At 37.5% G+C, this 22,295-nt stretch overlaps 1 long non-coding RNA gene across 1 annotated transcript; it reads right to left on the reverse strand.

Annotated features, from left to right (window-relative positions):
- Window positions 1-1,019: 1,019 nt before the first annotated feature.
- LOC148106719 (uncharacterized) lies at window positions 1,020-21,679 on the reverse strand. The gene is made up of 2 exons (XR_015723598.1): window positions 21,614-21,679; window positions 1,020-1,835 (listed from the first exon to the last, which is right to left on the reverse strand). It is a non-coding gene; the product is annotated as an uncharacterized LOC148106719 (long non-coding RNA).
- Window positions 21,680-22,295: the final 616 nt, after the last annotated feature.

The raw sequence follows: 22,295 nt of genomic DNA on the forward strand, positions 1-22,295 counted from the left end.
GAGGAAGAAGCAGGCTCCCAGCGGAGGAGCCTGATGTGGGGCTTGATCCCAGGACCCCAGGATCATGCCCTGAGCCGAAGGCAGGCGCTCAACGACTGAGCCACCCAGGTGCCCCTGTATTTATCTCTTAAGCACAGATTCTCTACACATCATCTCAAGTTCCCAGATTGTTTTATTAAAACACTTATCTTCAATCATCCAAATGTGACTAAACACTATCTGAAAAGTCCCATAGTATTCCATACCTGTGAACACATTTACATTTTTGTGCTGAAAGATACATGAAAACAAAGGCTTAGATATTTGATCTTACTGATTTGAAGAAATGATAACATGAAAAGAGAGGTAAACGGAGGCTAAGAAAATGTAAAGTGTGTATTGTGGAAACAGACATGTTATCTGAAAAGTGAATTGTCTGAGGGAAATATAGATCTAAGAGGCATGCATGAAAAATGCAAAAGGAGAGAGACGTGATTGCATACAAATCTAAACTATTTTAACTAGTGCCTACTCATAAAAACACCATCATTTGAATCATATTATGGATTTATGATCTTCCGAAACTGAAATGTGATACCGCTCTCCTTCAGTGGTATGTCTCAGCATCACGACGAAGGCTGTATATGTAGATACACACACATACACATTTATATACATACACAGATATATGTAAACTTATGATCTCATCGCTGTAACACTATATGTATATGATGAGACTGTTATTCTAGAAAGCAATAGAACACAGACATTTTAGTCAATTAGAAAAGAGAAAATGAGGTTCAGATACCAATTTCCGGGTTTCAGGCAAGACACATAACCTCTTTGGGCATCAATGTCCTTATCTGTAAAATGACAAAACATACCCTACTATGTATCTCTTGTGTAAATGTATAAAAAGGAGATGGTAGTTTTGAAAGTGGTTTTGGAAAACATGTGCAAGGGGTTCGGTAATGATTCACTGTAGGGAGTGACATTTCTGAAGGAGTCAGAAAGATAGGGGTAACAAAATTCATTCAAACTTAATAGGAAAAGTAGTATTTACTAACTGGCAGGCTTTTAAGATTACGGAAAGAACCAATTTTACATGAATACTATATCTATTCCTCTGAAAATGCTACAAAAATATAGGAATCCATAATGTTAGATATTTTCAAGTTTTGTAGTCAAAATAACTTCCTTAATATTTCTTACACATTTCTCATACACATATGCTTCACACATGCTCCCCATTTTTCAGACAAGGTCAATGTTTTCACTACAATTCATTTACATTGTTATTAGAACTATTTTCTAGGTCTGTTGATAAAATTTGGCCTCACACATTGATAACACATTTTTCTAATTACACTGTAATTTTCACTAGTAATTCTAGCTTTTTTGAATATACAAATCATTTCAACTTATTATATCATTGCTTTAACACTTCATACACATCTTGAGACATTTAGGCCACAAAAGATTATATTTAATATTAAAAGGATCAAATGTAAATAATTCTCAATTACTTATCCAAAGTGAAAACTTGAATAACGTGTATAGTCTAAATGTGCAAATAATCAGAAGATACAGATTTTTTACCCTCCTGCTACCGAATGTTTCCCTGAGTTGCTGTCAGAGACAATGTTTACAGTGTTGTGCTTTAATTCCTACTCTCTTGTCAAGACACCAATTGAGGGGGCGCCTGGGTGGCACAGCGGTTGGGCGTCTGCCTTCGGCTCAGGGCATGATCCCGGCGTTCTGGGATCGAGTCCCACATCAGGCTCCTCCGCTATGAGCCTGCTTCTTCCTCTCCCACTCCCCTGCTGTGTTCCCTCTCTTGCTGGCTGTCTCTATCTCTGTCAAATAAATAAATAAAATCTTAAAAAAAAAAAAAGACACCAATTGAAAGCAGAATGCTAAGAACTCAGTGAGAACTAAGAGTGATAAATGAAGTGCCAGCATAATTTGGAAATTGGAAAATGTGCCCTTGAAAACATATTAGTTCGCTCAGTTTGTAACGTGTAACAGCAGTATTGGTTTTCTCTCTTCACTGCTAGGTCAAGACACTGATGGAAGTAGGAGTCGGCCGAGCCAGAAACAGATCTTCAGCTGGGGTCCAGTAAGGAGTGTGGGAAGGCTTCCCCGAGGCTGGCAAATATCTCGCCCCAGTGGCTAACACCCCTTGCTCTGTCATTCTGCCTGAGATTTCACCCAAAATGACATTCGCTTATGTGGTTAAGCTCAAGTATTTCCAGGAAGCTTAAGCAAGCTACGGTAGCCATTCCAACTTCCAGAAAGTCTCCCTCTTTGCTGTGATTGACCAAAAAAAAAAAAAAAAGAGGTAATTTTTGGTGGAAAGCAGAAATGAATTTGGAGCACTGGGATATTTTTCAGAGAAGAGAGGCCTGGTAAATTTTAGTAGCCAACAGGAAACATGAAACATAGAAGTCAGGGGAGAATGAAAAAGGTGATACCAGGACATAAATAAACACAGAAATGGGCAGAGGAATAAAATAAATAAATAAATAAATAAACAAATAAATAAATAAATAACAACAATAAGAACAATTATAATAACAACTCTCATGTCTTAAACTTTGCCCAGAGCAGTCCCAAAATATTCTATGTGGAGAAAGTGTAGGAACATGTCCAATGTGTAACTAAGATCAGTGGTCCCCTTGTGCGATGCCATGATCTTGCCTGGCTCATGGCCTAAACAACTGGGTGAATCCTGAAATCTGCTCCACTCAGGAGAAAAGCTGGAGTGGCACATCGAATGTGCACATCTTCACAGCCTGGAACCTCAGGGTGGTTCCAGAACACTTTTCTCCTTTGCTTCCACGTTGGTCCAGTTATGTAGTTCTATCAATACGGATAACAGAATGTACTCAGAGAATCAGATGAGCATGGACTCTCCACCAGGAAGGTAAGTCAACGTAACACAAAAACAGATATGGCTATCAGAGTGGAACACGTGTCTTTTCCTAGCTGGGTATTTTGTCTCTCACAACACAACCTTGCAGACTATCAAGGATATAACAATTTTTGAAAGGGTCATGTTAGGAAAAGAAAATTATACACAGATGCAGCATTTTCCAATCTCTGTGCCATAGATAAGGTAGCTCTGAGAGTAACCAGGAAGGGGCTCGAATAGCGTGAGCCACTGGATCACTGTCACACACACTATAAGAAGCATGTCCTTTTACAGTAGGCTGTCTTACAAAAATGTCCATTTTCCGGGAATGGCATAGTACCAACAAAAGATGTTTTTGTTCTCCATTCCCACACTGTTTAAGAAAAGGCGAAAAAACATGGGTTACTTAAATTATAGCACATCCATAGCACACCATGGAATACAAACAAGGACGAAAACATCCTTGAGGGGGCTTAACTAAAATATGTGTGCCAACAATGCTGCCATGCCTGTACAATAAGCACATAAAAATACCAAAACTAATTTATTAAATTAAAACACACAGAACTGTACACAGTACAGAACTTTTGCCAAAGTTCAAGGGTAACACACGTGAAGAGTTAACACCTTCCAGAGAGTCTTTCAGTAAATCCTGAAAATTCCTATCCTCAAGTCCCCTGCCTTTGAGAGTGCTTACTTCTAACTTCTGCCTTAGAATCTCCAGCCACCATTAGCACAATCTCCTCCTTACTAGCGAGGTTAGACCTTCCCTGACACAAATCCCTCTTGTCTTTAGGATGTAACACTAGGTCTGCATTATCAGTCTAGAAGGACCCTCTGGTGGCAGTTGTGGTGGAGGCTCCTAGTGGGTCATTTTGTGGTTATCTCTGGTCCTTCGCGTACCTCCAAATAATATTAGCCGTGAGGCGATGGGTTTGACACTGCTAATTTCACAGAAGCATCTAAGGCATGAAAGGCTTCTCTTTGAGTATAAGGGTAAGTTACAGACCTTTATCTTTTATTTATTGGTAACAGTTGAATCAGATGTACATGCATATATATTTACACACACACACACACACACACACACTCCTCTATGTCCCAAAGATTAACGCTGAGCCTTATCTTATCCTGAAGTCTCCAAACTGCTTACTGAAATCAGGCAGATGAGATGAGAAGAGATGAGAAGGGGAGGGGAGGGGAAAGAGAGGACAGGAGAGAGTGGAAAGGGAGAGAAGAGAAAGAGGAGAGGAGAGGAGAGAAAGAACACCACAAATCTCAGTGGAACAGGCCATGCGTAAGAAGCAAGCTATGTGGTGAGAATGAAGAAGTGAGCACTAAAATTCCATCAAGAAATGACTCTTCAGCTCCACTGCCTGCCGCCACATGGGAACGAGGACCAGGTTTCCAGAGCTTCCAGTTCTTACACAGAAGCCAGGAATCCTCATGTACAATTTCTTATATGTTGACTTAAAATAGTTAAGTCTTGTGCAGACCAAACAAAAAATTTCCGTGAGAAGGATTTAGTCAATGAGCAGTGAGCGTGACCCTCAGTCTAAACAAATAAGAAGATAGGGAAACATCTGCCTAACTTCTTGATCACTGGCCGTTATTTCTCAACACCCGAGTTAGTACTTCTGGATTCTAGAGCATTGTTTCTTCCCCTTCTTCAATCAGACACTTTCAAATCATGCTGCCTCCCCTACACACACACCCCAACACACAAAGTGAGACTAAGAAAGGAGTCTACTGCTGAGCCAGGAACATATCTCTAAAAGTTACCCTATCCCAGTTACAAAGAACCCTGGAGGAAACTTCCTCCACCTGACCTGTTCGGACTTTTTATCTTATCCAAGACCCATTTCCCTGCCAGGCTCACTGGGGAAGTAGAAGGAGGATTCCTCTATTAAGTGTGTACTAAAACTATTGTCTCCTCCCTCGATCTACTCTTTCGATATGAGTTCAAGCTCTCATCACTTCTCATCCGGCCCACTTGTCAATTTACATGAAGTTCATCGCTGCCCTCTAATCCAAACTTCCCACTGTTGACAATATCCTTGCTTATGCCTTAGACACCATCAAAGACACACCAAAGTCACTCTGCATTGCCTTGGACTTTCTTATGGTTACCAACTGTGACCACAGGCTCTCATGTACGTTCTGTCCTCCTATTATACTCATCCCCAGACTTAAATCCCCCTTAACACTGATCCTTGAAATTGGTGTTTCAATCAAAATCCATTCAACCACAGTCAGGATTATTTAAATTGAAAATAATGTAATAATGACAATTTAGTAAAACATGTTAGAATCAGAGACTTGATGAAAGACAGAAGGTAAGATTTTTAAAATGAGAGATTACTCAACATTCTTCAAGCCACAATTCTTTATTTTTTATTCTCATTCACATAGGATTGATGTTATACCTAAGATAGTTGTAAAGATTAGAACTTAGAAGGAGGAATATATGCATGTATTCTTTTAGAAGTTATCTTCTGAAACCTTAGACTATCACCAATATTGAAGATAAAGAAATGTTTTGACAGGCTCTTGGATTTCTCATGTTGTATTTCTATCAAGAATTATGCTTAACTTGTATGCTCATGCTACAAGTTAACTGCCTTTTCAACATTCTTTACAGTCTTCTGCATGACAAAAGATACCATAAAGGAAATCAAAGACAAGCAAATTAATAAGGAAATGACAAAACAGTAAATAAGGTTAAATGGATAAAGATACAAATAGCAAATTCACAGAAAAACCTATACAATGGGACACAAAATTATGAAAAAATCCTTATGAAAACATGTGCAGTCCCATTAATAATCAGGATTGTACCATAAAACAGCAATGGGATTTTTTTTAAAAAATCAACTAAATATTATTTATTGTTGGATAATTTTAAGTGTAAGTGAGAGTATAAAGAAATGGACATTCCTAAACTGGGGATGAAAATGCAAATTGGTATACAACCTGTTTGGAAGGAAAATTAATTAGGGAAATTAAATATGCACATACTTTGTGATGCAAGATTCCATTTGCCAGCATGTACACCAGAGAAAAGTGTGTTACATCTTCAAATAGGCAGACACTGAGTGCTCTGCATGGCTGTCTGTAGGAGGATAGTGCATTTAGAAAAAAATGGGGCAGAAACAGATAGGGAGTGATAATTTCAAAAATCCAGATACAAACTATGGGTGATTTGCTGCCATTTATGTCACCAATATTTAGTGGAAGAACAAAGACTTAGGGTCACCTTAGAAACCATGAAATGTATGTAAATATCAATCTTAAAGCTTTGGGAATATTTATCGATCTTTATAATTTATAGGTAATGGGCACTGGATGCTTGATCATCTGATGATGTTAGTTCATCAGATTCTCAAACAGTTCATGACTCAGAAGATGAAAAACGTTTTTAGAGTTAATAAAAAAGGATTACTGAATCTATTATATATATTTTGATTTTAGGATTTAAAATGCTTTTTGTACTTCTCACAGTCAACACCGAGGTCTATGATACAAAATACATTGATAATAATATTTACAGTATAGGATTGTTATAGGGGTTTCTTGAGGTAATGTATGTAAGTACCCTACGGATATGCGAACCGCAAGGCTGGTCTGTGGGAGGGACTCATTATGTTGGTCAGTCATGCTAGTATTCCACTGACTCAGCATCTCTCTCTAAAATAACGGTATTTATGAATTCAAGACATACCTTTCATGAATAGCAAGAACTTGCTCTATGACAAAAATAAACATAACAATTTTGTTTCTGTTGAACACCAAGCCAACTCTTTCCTTTCAAACCATGTTTACAAGGGAAATACTCATAAAGCTGAGATGGCTGGTGGTTCTAGGGATCACCTAGAAAATGGATTGTCAGAGATTGATTAGACACTGACTGGAGACACCAAGTAAGACAACAGTAACAAAGTAAGCAAGCTATCTGTGATTCAGAAACTGATAATCAAAAGTGCACTGATCAGCTACTATTACAGCAACCAAGTGATTTCCTCCAGTTCGGGCTCTATTTCTGATATAGCGTCATATGTTATCAATGAAAAAAATAATAACTAAATCTCCCTTCTCCTAATTTCCAGTTCCCTTCAAGGGAAACAATAATTTTATCGCCCCATTGCTAAAATGAAGTTGCATTAAATACATCTGCTCTCTAAACTTTCTGATGTGGTACTGTAAAAGTAGTTAGGTTTCCACTGTAAGACTGAATGAAATCAGTGGCCGTAATTAGGACCCAACTTACGTCATAATAGTACCTGGGGGGGGGGGGAGTATTTATCTCAGTGTTCCTGCTTTTCCATTCTTGGAAGCCGGTTTGGATGGATCCCAATGCCCTATAAGTCCTCCTGCGTTTGACTATTATCGGTCTCCTCCCCAGGAATCATTCTGCCCAAACCAAAACTCCACTCAATAGATAAATGCTACCAATCACGGAAAGGGAAAATTGAAAACTTGTAAGTATTCCCCAATATTAATGTGCCTGAACAATCATATTTAATTGGTTCTCGGGTCTATTATTTGTTCTGTCTACCCAAAGAAAGTTCTATTGTAGTTATTTCAATGATGAACTTGCTTCTTCTCAAAAAGTTTTATTATTCTGAGAAATTGCTTGAAAATAGCAGAAGTTGTAGTGGGGTAGTGAAGGCCTGATAATACATTCTAAAGGTTTTTTTAATAGTGTAATTTATGTTAAAACTTGTCCTAATACATTGCAAGATCACTTAGATATTTTATTTTAAATACTGTATGTAGCTTTCTCACAGCTCTAGTGCCATTTCCAGTAAAATGAGATTTTCATGAAAGACATTAAAAATCATGTTGCACTTAAATGGTGATATTGTTTCAATCTTTCATCAGGCGAGGTCATTTTCGTTCAGAAATTTGACATTCATCTAGAACATTCTGTATCTAAGAAAAATGAAATGCCTACAGTTGCTTCAATTTCCAGACTTAACTACTTTTACATAAGAGTCGAGTTCCTCTTCAGCCCACTAAGGTACTCACACATCTTCTTTATTCTTTAAGGCCAAACTGTCCTGAAACAGCTCCCCTGGAAATCTGACATAGTTACAGAAAAGAGCCATAAAATGTCTTATTAAGGGATTCAAGCTCGCAATCATTAACATGTAGATATGTATTTCACTTGGGTATAGAAATTAACCTACTATGCTTTATTTATTTTTAAATTTTATACATTGATACCCCTTGTACATTAATACCCCTAATCTGGGATTCAGGGGAGCTAATAAACACATTTCCTCCTGTTCCTTTTCTTCCTCCTCCTCACTCATTAGTTTTCTTCTCTAAGAATACACATTAAGAAGTTAAATGCTAAAAACTGAAATTCAACAGGAGACTTTTGCATGTTTGCAAAGACCTCTGATGTTTCTAGTTAAACACATACCTTATCTCCTTACTCTCACCTAATTTCTTTTTTTTTTTAATTTTTTTATTATATGTTAGTCACCATACAATACATCATTAGTTTTTGATGTAGTGTTCCATGGTTCATTGTTTGCGTGTAACGCCCAGTGCTCCATGCAATACGTGGCCTCCTTAATACTATGCTTTTTTTAATACAAAAGGAGGCAGTCTGGAGAGATTTGAAGGAAACACAAAGGCACAATTAAATTATTAACAGTTCTTGATAGATACAGAAAGAGAAGCAGGTACAGTTAAACTTTCATCTGATACAGGCTGGGATGAGGATATCTGTGCCTAGAGGCAAAAGTAAGGAAATAGGAAAATGTACCGATTTTGCTGATGATGTATCCTAAATACATGCTTTATTTTGGTTTCCTTCTGAAAAAATTTACTTTTCCTATAATTTACACTTGTATTCCTTGTTTGATTACAAAACAATTTTACATATGTTATGTCTTTGGACTTTTACAGTATTGTATGTTAGAGCAAGTTTTGGCTATTTAACAATGAGGAAATGGAACTTAAGTGACCTCCCATAGGTATATATGTAATAAGTTGAAGAGCAGGGTCATATACCCTATGTCTTGTGTTTCACTAAGTTTTTTAGGCATCATGTTATTGTCTTAGGGGAAAAAAACCCTGCTTTATGAGCCTATAAAGAACATTTTGACACCCTTTGATTTATAAGATTTGTTAGTTGGGCATGCATCAGATTTTCTTTAGTGCACAACAAAATAAATTTAGAAGAGTAAGAATAATTCAAATTCCTAAAGACAACATTGAGTAAATATTTTTAAAAATCAAAATACTATCAAAGTTAACACACACACGCACCCACACACATACGCACACAGCACAAATTTCAAGATACACAGCACAAGAATTTAAAGTCTATCTCCCTTCTGTCTCTTGCTGCCAGAAGTATCCCAGCCAAACAATTATATCTCCCAAGCGAAGATATTGAAGCATGATTTCTTTTTGCTTCCCTGCCCTTTTTTTTTAAATGATTTTTTATTATATTATGTTAGTCACCATACAGTACATCCCCGGTTTCCGATGTAAGGCTCGATGATTCATTAGTTGTGTATAACACCCAGTGCACCATGCAATACGTGCCCTCCTTACTACCCATCACCGGCCTATCCCATTCCCCCACCCCCCTCCCCTCTAAGTCCTCAGGTTGTTTCTCATAGTCCATAGTCTCTCATGTTTCATTCCCCCTTCTGATTACCCCCCCTTTCTTTATCCCTTTCTTCCCCTACCGATCATCCTAGTTCTTATGTTCCATAGATGAGAGAAATCATATGATACTTGTCTTTCTCTGCTTGACTTATTTCACTTAGCATTACCTCCTCCAGTGCTGTCCATGTTGTAGCAAATGTTGAGAACTCGTTCTTTCTGATAGCTGAGTAATATTCCATTGTATATATGGACCACAACTTCTTAATCCAGTCATCTGTTGAAGGGCATCTCGGCTCCTTCCACAATTTAGCTATTGTGGACATTGCTGCTATGAACATTGGGGTGCATATGGCCCTTCTCTTCACTACGTCTGTATCTTTGGGGTAAATACCCAGTAGTGCAATGGCTGGATCATAGGGTAGCTCAATTTTTAACTTTTTAAGGGACCTCCACACTGTTTTCCAGAGTGGCTGTACCAACTTGCATTCCCACCAACAATGTAGGAGGGATCCCCTTTCTCCACATCCTCTCCAACAATTGTTGTTTCTTGCCTTGTCTATTTTTGCCATTCTAACTGGCGTAAGGTGGTATCTCAGTGCGGTTTTGATTTGAATTTCCTTGATCCCTGCCCTTTATTTTTAACACAATGATTCTGTCCTACAAATTAGTTTCAACTTTTATCACTTAGCTCCATGGACAAGTGTGCTTGCACGCACACACACACACACCTGGGGACGCACACACTCTTCGTTCCATATCAGCACAGGATCTTCCTTATTTTAATGGCTATAGAAATGTGTTATAATTTATTTGACCAGTTGGACATTTAAGTTATTTCCAAATATATCTTGCACAGATGTCATTTAGATAGCATGTATGTCACTGGATAAATTCCTAGAAGGGGAATTATTAAGCAAAATGAATTATACATTTCAATTTTGAGAAATATTGCCAAACTGCCTGTTGTATTGTATTAATCTCTATTTCCACCAGCAACGCATGAGAATGCATGCTTTCCTGACACCCCATTGACACATTGTGTCAGTAATTTTTTTTTTTTAACTATAGGAATAGGATAGGTATGTTACATAGCTGAGTTTCAATTTGTATAAGTGAGGATGAGATTTTTCCCCACATGCATGTCATCTTCCCAATCCTTCATTGGACATTGGTCTTTTCCCAACTGATTCACATGGATGCTGGACATGTTAAGAATATGAATTCCTTAACTGTTAAAGGAATTATAATTTTTTCCAGTTTTATCTTTTGTTTGTAGAAGTTTATATGCAGTTTTACTTTAATGTAATTAAACACAGCTATTTATATATTTTTGAGCTTTTTGTCATTTTAAAAAAGCTTTCTCCAATCCAACACCATAGCATTTGAGTTGACCTTTGCCTTGATAAGTTAACTAGTGGTATGTTTTATATAAAATGTATCATGCAGATGAAGGAATTATCCTATTGGAAAAAAATATCTCCTATTTAAATTTTGGAGTTTGAGATAGTCAACATTTTGCTTTTACCCTAAAGGATCCAACTATAATTAAGATGTAGGAGATGTAGTTTACATCCCTTTGACCAGAATTAGAATTGTATTTGTCAAAATATTTTTCTTATGTTTATTCTAGCTGAAACTAGAAGCTACTTCTCATGAAGTAGATGGTGTAAAAGCATTTGTGGTTTTGTATCTTTACTGAGATTTTACAGTTTTCTGGTGATATTTCTATCTGTGGACTCAAAGCCTCGTAATTAATCATATATGTTGAAAACGCCTTTGTTCTTCATGACATGAAACTGTATTTTTTGAGTGACTTAAATGGGAGTATCTACACATAAACCTATATGCTCTTTTTATATTGATATATACATTTAGTCCAAAAAGTATACAAGTATACTGTTGGATAACAGTAATATTTTGAAGGGATATTCTATAGATTCATGGCTTTGTTCTTTTGTGAGAAAAGATTTTCCCTTTTTAAAAAAGAAAACTATACTCACATTTCTCGGTAAGGCAATTCTGTGTAGTTAAATCAGAGAAAGAACGTTTTGTAAGGTTTAGAGAACTCTTTCAGGAGAGACTACAACATAGACTTGCAGTTAGTATACGTGAGTTAGTATAAGTGAAGTAATTATTTAAAGTCCAAGGACTTCATGTGAATCTCCAGAGCAAGTCAAAGCATACCAAGAATTCTCAACATAGAGAGGAGTTGGGTTTGTACATGAATAAGATAATCAGATTTTAAAATTCCAATGTAGTTATCTAAACAGTCCGCCCGTACCAATTGTAAATTGTATTCACTTACTTAAAATGTGTAATTCTACCCAAAAGTTCATTTGTCCCGACAATTTACTTAAATGATGTCCCTATAATAACGTGGAAAGTAAAATGGAAAATTCGAACATTTATCCCACATGGAGCAATATGGAAGACTCTAAATAAGAGACTTCAAATAAATACCTTTTTATACAATGAATTGCTTTGAATGAACCAAATTTCCAGTGTTAGTGACATATAAATGGAGATGAAGGAAAATCTTGTCTTTTACTTCTATTTTTATTATTACATACAGAAATAAGATTTTAAACAACAGAAGGAATAAAATCAAATATTTCAGAAAAATAGAAAGTTTTGAGGAGTAATTGTATATGGTATTGTTTATCCATGAGTATGATTTGGTAGGTCTTTCAACCCAGGTGGGAAAAGCAGGAGAGCAGCCCTGTGGGTGGGAGTGTGGGGTAGAGTGGGTGGGTGATTGGCACCTACAACTCCCAGACATATCCTGTGCAGGATTTAATACTGTAAGTGTGATGGAACTTCACTTTAACATTCCATAGCAGAGTGTAGCTTTGACATAAAGTGACTCTACCTTCGATCCACAGCAAGATGGTTAATTGCAAGTACAGAAGAACCCTATTAGGCAGTACTTCCTTAGACGATGACTACGGAGTAGTTTACCTGCCTCTTGGCCACAACTTTTGTAAGCGAAAGGCCGCCTAAATCCCTAAAGTTGGCTAGTATCCATTGCTTGCTTCTAAGCCAGTGCATTTCTTCTGCTCAATTTCCCAATTAAATCTGATCTTTCTTTGGGATCAAGTAAGTGAGCTGTAAGTAATAAATAAAAATACTAGCTAGAGAACAGGTGGATAGGTAGTGAAGGTAAGAGTTTGCCTGGAAGGAATAGAAAGAAAATACAAACATATTAAGAGTCTCTAAAAAGTTAATACACATTGAATGTGAATGTAACTACTCATTTTTTTAAAACTGTTACTCTATCTAAAATAGATGCTTTTCTGTGTGACTTTGGGATAATTATCTTTTATTTAAAAAAAAATCAAAATCTGTCCATGTGTTCCCAAGAACATGTACTTTGGCAATTAAATGCAGCAGTAGGGCTATCAGAATGGGAAGTATTTTAGCAATTATTAGTTCATAAAATAAACTTGATTTCTTTTTGAGTCAAGTTCATATAAGTGGGATATGCATGGAGCACTTTACTGTGGTTTACAAAAAAAACTATTTCATATGGGAATCTGATCTCCATCAAAGCATTAAATCCTAGTCAATCACTAAAACCACTAGATCTCAATCACGACATCACCTTGTAGGTTTACAGTTCTTCCTCCTATGTTGGAGGTTCTCAGAATAACAAAGTTTTTCAACTAGATCCAGGAGAACTATGGAGGTCCTCATGTCAGACAGGTAGGTAGCAGAATTTCAAAAATCACATTTGGACAGTCAGGTGCCTTTCTCAGTTTGCTACATAAATTTGCCACAGCCTAACAAGTCTACCATTTTATGTTGCAACCATGTAAGTTATATACTATTTTCCAAACTGAACTTTTAAGAGTAAAAGGGACACCGATAATAAGGATACCAGGAAAACAAACATAATCTGGGCCTATTTCAGGCTAACTGGAACTTAATGGCCACCTTACCAGGGAAGTGTTAGGGTCCTTTGTCTGCTTCTATTTCAAGAATGCAAATATTGACTTTGATATTTATATTGATTAAAGCAGGAAAAACATTACATCTCAATTTCTTTTGATGAAATGTGGATACACCATTTAGAATGATGGCTCACCCTTTCACATCCTATGATCTACCAATCTCGTTACCACTTTTTAAAGCTGGTTCGTACAGAGAAAACCCAAAACACCACTTGTTTTAATATTGTAAATAAAAGACTTGAAACAGGGTAACAGGATCTCTGAAAAGCCAGGCCTTAAAAGGCATAAAATTGCAAGTCATTGTAATGTTGATCTTTATCCCCAAGATGATTTTGATGATGATAAGGTTTGTTATCATTCCTTGGATGAGTGCTGTATGCCAGGTGTTTTGCTATGTGCTTTTCATGTATTAACTTTCCTCGCCTATCTAACATCACTCTCAATCTGTCCAGATTTGCTTTATTCTAAGAAGAAAAATCAGTCATAGATAAGTTTGATTGATTTGTTTAAAGAAGCCCAGCTAGTCACCCAATGGAAGCTTCTGTGTTCAAACTGGGATACAATTCCAATCCCCATGCTCTTCTTGAATAAGCTACAATACCTTTATGTCATCTTTCTTAGGAATTTTAGGATTCCTCCTGACATAGTACTGTGGTCAGCCTTGTTCCCACTGCTGACTTTTACATTAAGGAATTAGTGGAGACATTTGAGGCCATCAGGAAACAGAACATGATGTACATTTGCCAATGTGTAAAGAAGAAAAATGTCCACATTACTAGCAAAATAATAAAAGCCACGTGTACCTAATCCACAGCAAATAATATTGACCGGAGACAATAAACCGTGGGAACTGACATGGGATTGGAAGATAAGAAATTCTTAGTAACTGCTTTGTCAACGCCAAATTCCCCATGAACTCCTCTTTGCAGCCCAGTACTAAGGGGCTCCTCTACCCTGCCACCTACCAGGCAGTCACATGAGGAGAGATGGGAGGTCTACCCAGTACACGTTCCATAGCAGGCACCAGAACACCTACGTGCTGGTAAATATCTGTTAATTGCAAGAAGGACCTAGAATTAACTAAATCAGGGCATTAGTCAAATGGATAGGAGTATTTCCCATCTGCAAGGCCTCTTTTTTCATTAAGTTAGTATTAATATATGACTATTATCATTTCCATCTCTCAAATCAGAAAACCAAGCACAGCAACGTTACTAATTAGATCACACCCTTTCTAAGTGATATAATCAATTAAAAGATCTGGGTATTTTAATTTGAATAAGACTGTAGGCTTAAGTACTATGCCCCACTCTGCTTTTACTAAATTCTACAAATAAAAATTTAATTTGCAATACTGAAGAAAAATCATTAAAGTACAGATATGTTCGATTTTTAAAATGAAGTGCTTCTATTATTTCAATCCACATTATTATAAAGCTATATTTAAAAAAAATTATCTTCAAAATGTTAACAAGGTTGCCCAAGGTCTACTCCTTAAATGATCTGAGCTAATCATCCTGCTTGGCCACTCCCTGACATCTCGATTTCAAGAAATAAAAGTTCTAGATGAAAACACATGTTGAAAACATGTGCTGAAGTGGTGATTGGAAATCAGGCATATTTCACTTCATCAGCTACACGAAGTATCAGGGATTATGTGATGTTTCTACGTACACCTTGTCCTGATAGAAATAAAGTTGCATTTTTACCTATATTGTGATTTTACGAAAGGATCACTATTTGTCTTCATCTCTACTCTCAGCTTCATTCTAGCAACTAATACTAATTACAGGAAGGTTGAATCGCCATCACGTGTGATTAACTTCAATGGCGTCCCTTTCTCCTCCACTTCAGACATCCTCTCCTTTCATGGAGTTCTTCTCAAGGCCACTTAGGACATCGGTGACACCTACAGAGAATACTAAAACCAAACTCATTATGAAAAGTAGTAGGGAGAGCCACTGTAGACAGGAGGAGGCATCTGGGGAAACCCAACAATAACAACAAAGGTAGAGCTGGAGCAAATGAAGATTGCAGCTGTGTCCCTACATCCCTTAGCACTATGGGAAAGATGAAGTAGGAAATGCTTTAAAAAAAAATTACACCGAATTTTAAAAAATTGTTTAACACTGTTTAATCCTGTTTAAAGCATACAAGAGAGTATCATTAAAAACTTCTCGAGAAACAGCTGTGTTTTGATGCTTTGCTACTTAGAAATGTAACAATGGAAGATGTAGGGTTGGAAGGGTTTAGATTTCATGTGAGCATTCAGGGTAAAGAGAGCGGAGCACTGGGATAAGGCACAAAGAGAATCTGGAGAGAGAGACAGCAAGAAGATGGCGGACTTGGTATGACATGCCAACCTTAGTGGGCTCAGCTACCACCCTGAAGGGCAGCTTCTGAGTCAGACGACAGGAGAAGAATGAGACACAGCTCAGTCCCTACAGATTCAGTGAGGACTTGGTCTCAGTTCTGAGATTCAGAGGTAAAACTGGTACTGCTGTGCTCTCTGTGGGTGGGTTCTGGCACTTGGCTAACAGCAGAAGAACTACTGCATAGGGGAGAGAGACAAGACTTGCCCCAGGGCTGTATATAGCCAAGGTGTACTTGAAAGTAAATCTGTCTTCATAAACCAGTAAGAAAAAACAAACTTCACTCATAGTGGGCAAGTTAAAACTAGACTTATATCTTTTTATTTTCACATCTTGCTTTCTTTTATTTTTAAAAGACTATTTGAGAGACAGAGAGAGAGTGAGCAGGAGGGGCAATGGGAGAGGGGGAGAAGCAGACTCCCCACCGAGCATGCAGCCTGATGTGGGGGCTCGATCCCAGGACTCAGAGATTGTGCCCGGAGCCAGTCAGATGTTTAACCAGCTGCGGGGTGAGGCGCCCCTCACATTTTGCTTTAACATCATTTTGTCTTGTAATGGAAATGTATATATGTTTTATCCATATTTGCCTTTATATTTAATAAACAGCTATTTTTATATAGGTAAAACACTTTGAATTTTAGTAAACTATGACCATATAAAGGACGCTTTCTCAGAGCACTGTTTTTGTCTGTCAAGCAGCTACGTCATTTAGTGGAAACTAAGCCAAACTGTAGCCATAAGCACAAGCATGGTACTCCAATATATATGCTCTTTGAATGCATATTAATCACATATTACACTCTCAAATGGCTACTTGGACCAAGCAAGTAATACATGAATGAAACGAGCCAAGATAAGAAAAATCATAATTGTTGGGGCGCCTGGGTGGCACAGCGGTTAAGCGTCTGCCTTCGGCTCAGGGCATGATCCTGGCGTTCTGGGATCGAGCCCCACATCAGGCTCCTCTGCTATGAGCCTGCTTCTTCCTCTCCCACTCCCCCTGCTTGTGTTCCCTCTCTAGCTGGCTGTCTCTATCTCTGTCAAATAAAATAAATAAAATCTTAAAAAAAAAATCATAATTGTTGAAATCTATGGTAAACTGATGTGTACTTGCCATGGCTAAAAGGACTCGACTCCAGAAGATTTCTTCCCTGTAGAAAGTGAACTCCATGTTGGCAAATCCCACAATTTTCAAAAGCCAGGTTACATGAAATTTCCCGATTTTTAAAAGTTATTCAATTAAAAAATACTACAGAGGTAAAAACAAAACAATACCACTCACAACAGTCATTGCAATAGAAATACATCTGCTGAATGAATTTGGCTTACAGGCTGCCAGTTTATGACTTCTGATCAAATTTTTGAAATTATCTTTGGGAGGGTGGGGAGGGGAAGACTCAATCTGAAAGGAGCCACATGTAGTTTTGCAAGAGAATTTGTAGACGTCAAGTATGCACTCAGAACATTGCCCAAGGGAAAACGAAAACTAAAATAAGACACATTAAGGTTAATACTCAAAGGAAGGAAAAGTCACTCCTTTGCTATCATGCAGACGTACATTCACACATGATTGCTGGCTGTAAGACCAAATCAGTCTGTGAGACTAAACCAGAAAAAGTAAAAAGAATATAAACAAGCAAAAATAAAAGAAATATAAAAATCTTTCAATTTCTCATAGACAAGGACTAGAAATCCAATGTCAATAAAAACAAACAACCCCACCAAACAACTTCCCTAGGTATTACCTGGCAAACATGGGCATTAATCACAGTTTCACACTAAACTGCAGATTTTATAGCAGTATTTGCTGCAATAAAACTTGCTTAGTCTTAGCACTAGTTGTAATTTATGTTTTGTTTAGATGAATTCATGAGTTCTCTGTACCTAAATTTAATTAAGGAATGAAAATAAATAGTTTAGCTTATGTGCTTGCTTTGAAAAATAGATTTAAATAAAAGGTAATAGTACATGGGTGATGGACACTGGGGAGGGTATGTATTGTAATGAGCACTAGGTATTATATAAGACTGATGAATCACAGACCGTATCCCTGAAACAAATAATACATTACATGTTAATTAATTGAATTTAAATTAAAAATGTTTTAATAAAAAAATAAAATGTAATAGTACATTTAAAACCACATTTTGCATGGTAAGTATGTCCTATCTACTGGTGAGTTGATTACCAGAAAACATAGCAGGTGCCAATGGGGAATGTAAATATAGTTATTGACCTACTGTGTCAGTGACAAGAGATTAGTCTTTTTTTCCAGGAGGTTGTAATTAGCCTTGCAGCAAATATTCATTCCATACCAAATTAGACTACACGTTGTATTTCTGTCACTGAATATTTTCCTTGATGGTTGTCTGAGTAAAACAAATTGGATGTAGGTTGAAGGTATATCATTCAGGCACCTTCTTTCAAAAGTAATTAGGGTCTTACTCACTTGAAACCAGATAACTACATTTAATGTAATCTTAAAAGGGCCCCTAAGGATTGTTTTCCATTGGTAAATGAATGAGAAGTGGAACAAATTGACTTTCATGATCACTAAAGTTTAGAAGAACTAGGAAAAGAAAATAATGCTGAATCGAAAATTTAGTCTCATAAGACTAATAAAGGTAAAATACTTTTTTTCATTTATTCTCATGTAACCCCCAAGGGATTTTTGTCCAGTGAAAGTGGCACATGGAAGGATGTTCCACAAAGACTCATTCAGTGATCAGCTCAGCATGGTTCCACACTAGACCTCCAACCAAATGAGAGCTAGACACTCATCCCCTTGGCTTCAATTCATTTAGGAAAAAAAGTGTATCTTTGGATAGCTCACTGTACTCCATGCTAGCACACCAGGATGATAAGACTTCATTCCTGACTCAGAATATAGGTGGAGACCCATCACTGTCTGACCTAAACCAGGCCACCTGTAATTAGAAAATAAATTCACTACCAGACCAAGAACTAGGTTAGTAGATACACAAAGATTTTAGGAGTAACATCATAAAATTAGAACAGAGGAGATCTTGAAGAGAAAAAAAGGGTTTGGTAATTATTAATGGGCAGAAATGCTAATGATTTTAAAAATTCAGCAATTTTCAGAAGAAATCTTTCCCCAATTTCAAGTATTTCTAGAAAATGAATCTAGATGCAGTTTTGAATAGGTTTGTATACCAGAAAACATAATTATATTTGATTTTTCTTATTTTTCTATGTCCAGTGTAAGAAAAAAAGTGTACTAAATCACTGCAGGTACTGTCTAATTAAGTCATATTCAACAATATATTTTAGTCTTCGAATGTACCCTACTAAAAGAAATACAATTTTTGAATCAAATAAAAGCTATTTTAAATTTCACTCTGCCAATTTCTAAAATGTATTCAGAAATTTATATTTAAATTATTTCAGTGGCCACCGTGCTTAAATCTCTTATTTTAAAATATACATTTTCTTATTAAATCTATTTATTTGAATTTTAATTAACATTTGAATATGTTAATTTGTAAAGATACTTAAATATGCCAATGCTCCTATTTCCTTCCTCTGGGTGGGTATTTGAAACACATTTCTGTAAATTTAAAGGACCCTTTAAACTTTGAAAACATAGCTATTATTTTGTACTTTCAAAACTTGGTGTTGCCTATGACCCTTTTTAACTGAATGTCTTCTAAGCAGTAAGCCTGCCACACTTCACCCATGTAATGGACACCCTGTGGATAAAATCATGATGCTTCATCTTCCTGACAGCATTCTCTTCTCTCCTGAGGGAACTTCTAATGGGATGACTCCGGTGTCTTGAATGTTTCTTTCAATTTCCTTCATATGATACACAGCCTATTCTTATTATGCTGTTTTTTTTTTTTTTTGTAAAAATTCTGATCTAGAATTTGGCCTGCTGTAGTGTATTGCTTATAGGACTCTCTTTTCAGCAACTTTGAACAGATTATTGAGGTTTAATTGACATACAATTAACCACACATGTTGAAGGATACAATTTGATAAGTTCTGAGTATGTAAATAAACATATATTGGTCAAATTCTAAAAAGATATGTTGAAATATTTGTTTCTTCAGGATGTGACCTTATTTGGAAATAGGGTAACTGCAGATGTAATTAGTTAATATGAGGTCGTATTGGAATTCCAATATGACTAGTGTTTTTTTTTTTTTTTATGTTAGTCACCATACAGTACACCATTAGTTTTTGATGTACTGTTCCATGATTCATTGTGTATAACACCCGGTGCTCCATGCAATACCTGCCCTCCTTAATACCCATCACCGGGCTAACCCATCCCCCACCCCCCTCCCTTCTGAAACCCTCAGATTGTTTCCTGGAATTCATAGTCTCTCATGGTTCTTCTCCCCTCTGATGCCCCCCCCCTTCATTTTCCCCTTCCTTTAAGAAGTGGGAACTTTGGAAAAAGACACAGATGCAGGGAAGATGGCCATATGAAGATGGAGGCAGAGACTGCAGGGATGTTGCCCCAAAGCCAGAAACACCCAGGACTATTACAGACTGGAAGAAGCAAGGAAGGATCCTCCTGTAGAGACCTCAGAGGAAGCATGACCCTGGAACACATTGAGTTTGAACTCCTAGTCTCCAGAACTGACGTCATAAAATTCTGTTACTTCAAGCCAACCAGTTTGTGGTAATTTATTATAGTTGCCCTAGGAAACTAATAAAATTTGCAATCAGGAAACTGACAACAAAAATAGCAAACAAATGCATCACCTCAAAGAGTTACATGATCCCCTTGCCATTGACATTTCCCTAACACTCACCCCATCCCCATGAAACCACTGAACATTTTTCTGTCATCCTAGATTGCATTTTCTACAATTTTACATATATTTTACATAAATTTATAAGAATTCTAGAATTATATGAAATATTATGGCATGCACTGGATTCTTTCAGTGTAATTATTCTGAGACTCATTCATGGTGTTGTTCATTCACGTGCACATTCACTTGTTGCTCCTTTGTGTTAACAAACAGTATTCCATTACATGACTTTACCACCATCAGTTCATTCACTCACCTGCTGACATACATTTAGATGGTTTACAAAATCCTGGCTATCCGAAATACACCAGCTATATACATCATCCGAGTGTACAAATATCTGTATGGAGTTACACTTTCTCTTCCCTTGGGTAGAGAGACCCCTAACTGTGGAATCACTGGGTCACAAAGCAGGTAAATGTTTACATTGTAAAGCAACTACCAAACTGTCTTCCCAAATGTATGAGAATTCCAGTTCCTCCACACCCTTGTCAACACTCGGTATGTGTATTAATTGTTCTTGGTTATTTTCTGTATATTATGACGTTCTGACCTCTCTTGGGAGCCTTCAGACCCGGGAAGAGACTGCCCTTCCCGGAGCTAGAGGATATCTGAAGATAATGACAACCTTCCCACAAGCACGTTTTCACGTACACACCAAGCAGTGCACTGTCCGTGCCCCAACTATGTCTTACCCAGCTCTCCCTCCCACGCCCGTACGGTCGTGTCCCCTTGCTGGGGAGCACACGTGCCAGGACCGCAGCGGTGCCGGAAACCGTGGAGAGTACCGAACCCCGTGGACATGACGCCCTTTCCTATGCCTAAGCCCCTCTGACAAAGCTTAATGCCTACAGGAGGCACTGGAAGAGACACAGCAGTACCCAGTAATAAAATAGCATCATTATAGCAATATACGTTCACAAAAGCTCATGAACGAACGTGGTCCCCCTCTCCCCAAATCCCTTATTACAACGCACTCACCCTTGTCTCTGTGACGTGCTACGAAACATCCACAGCAGGACAGGAAGTGGGACGAACGAGACAGGCACGCCATGTGACGCAGCTTCGGCAACCGGCTATTTACGCTCCGACTGGAAGGAGGCGGAGCCACAGCTGCTCCCTGATGCAGGTGCAAGTGCAGAGCTGAAGATGCGGAGTCCGGTGCTTTCTCTGCCCTGAATGGGTTTCAGGCAACTAGAGACCACCTCTGTGGCCCCAGACGCACCAGAGTAATTCGAACCAGCTGAGCCTAAAGTGTTGACTCCTTCTTGCCTTGTCTTTCCTGGGGGAATTCCAAGGCGGCTCTGGCACAACTGCCTTCCTGGTTGGATTTACACTCTATTATTAAAGAAAGTCTTTCATATTGATTTGTTTTTTCAAAAGTCTTCCCTAATTCATCTGTCCTGCCTCATCATTCCTTTTTGATAGGCATCGAGCATTCTCGCATCTGCAAGGATGAAAATACGGTAGCTATTTATGAGACCGCCATGAAATTGGAAAGGTTGAAAATCAGTTTTTGATACAGATTTCCATAAATAATTTTATTATTATATTCCTAATCTCTAACTGCTGAATGCTAGATGAATCTCTTACTTTGTTTTCTTGAAACAGAACATAATTTAAACTATTTTCGGGTTTTTTTGGTTTTGGGGGTTTTTTTGTT

Source organism: Ursus americanus, unplaced genomic scaffold, assembly GCF_024610735.1.
Source record: "Ursus americanus isolate L20-20 unplaced genomic scaffold, mUrsAme1.1.p SCAF_93, whole genome shotgun sequence".
Taxonomy (NCBI): domain Eukaryota; kingdom Metazoa; phylum Chordata; class Mammalia; order Carnivora; family Ursidae; genus Ursus; species Ursus americanus.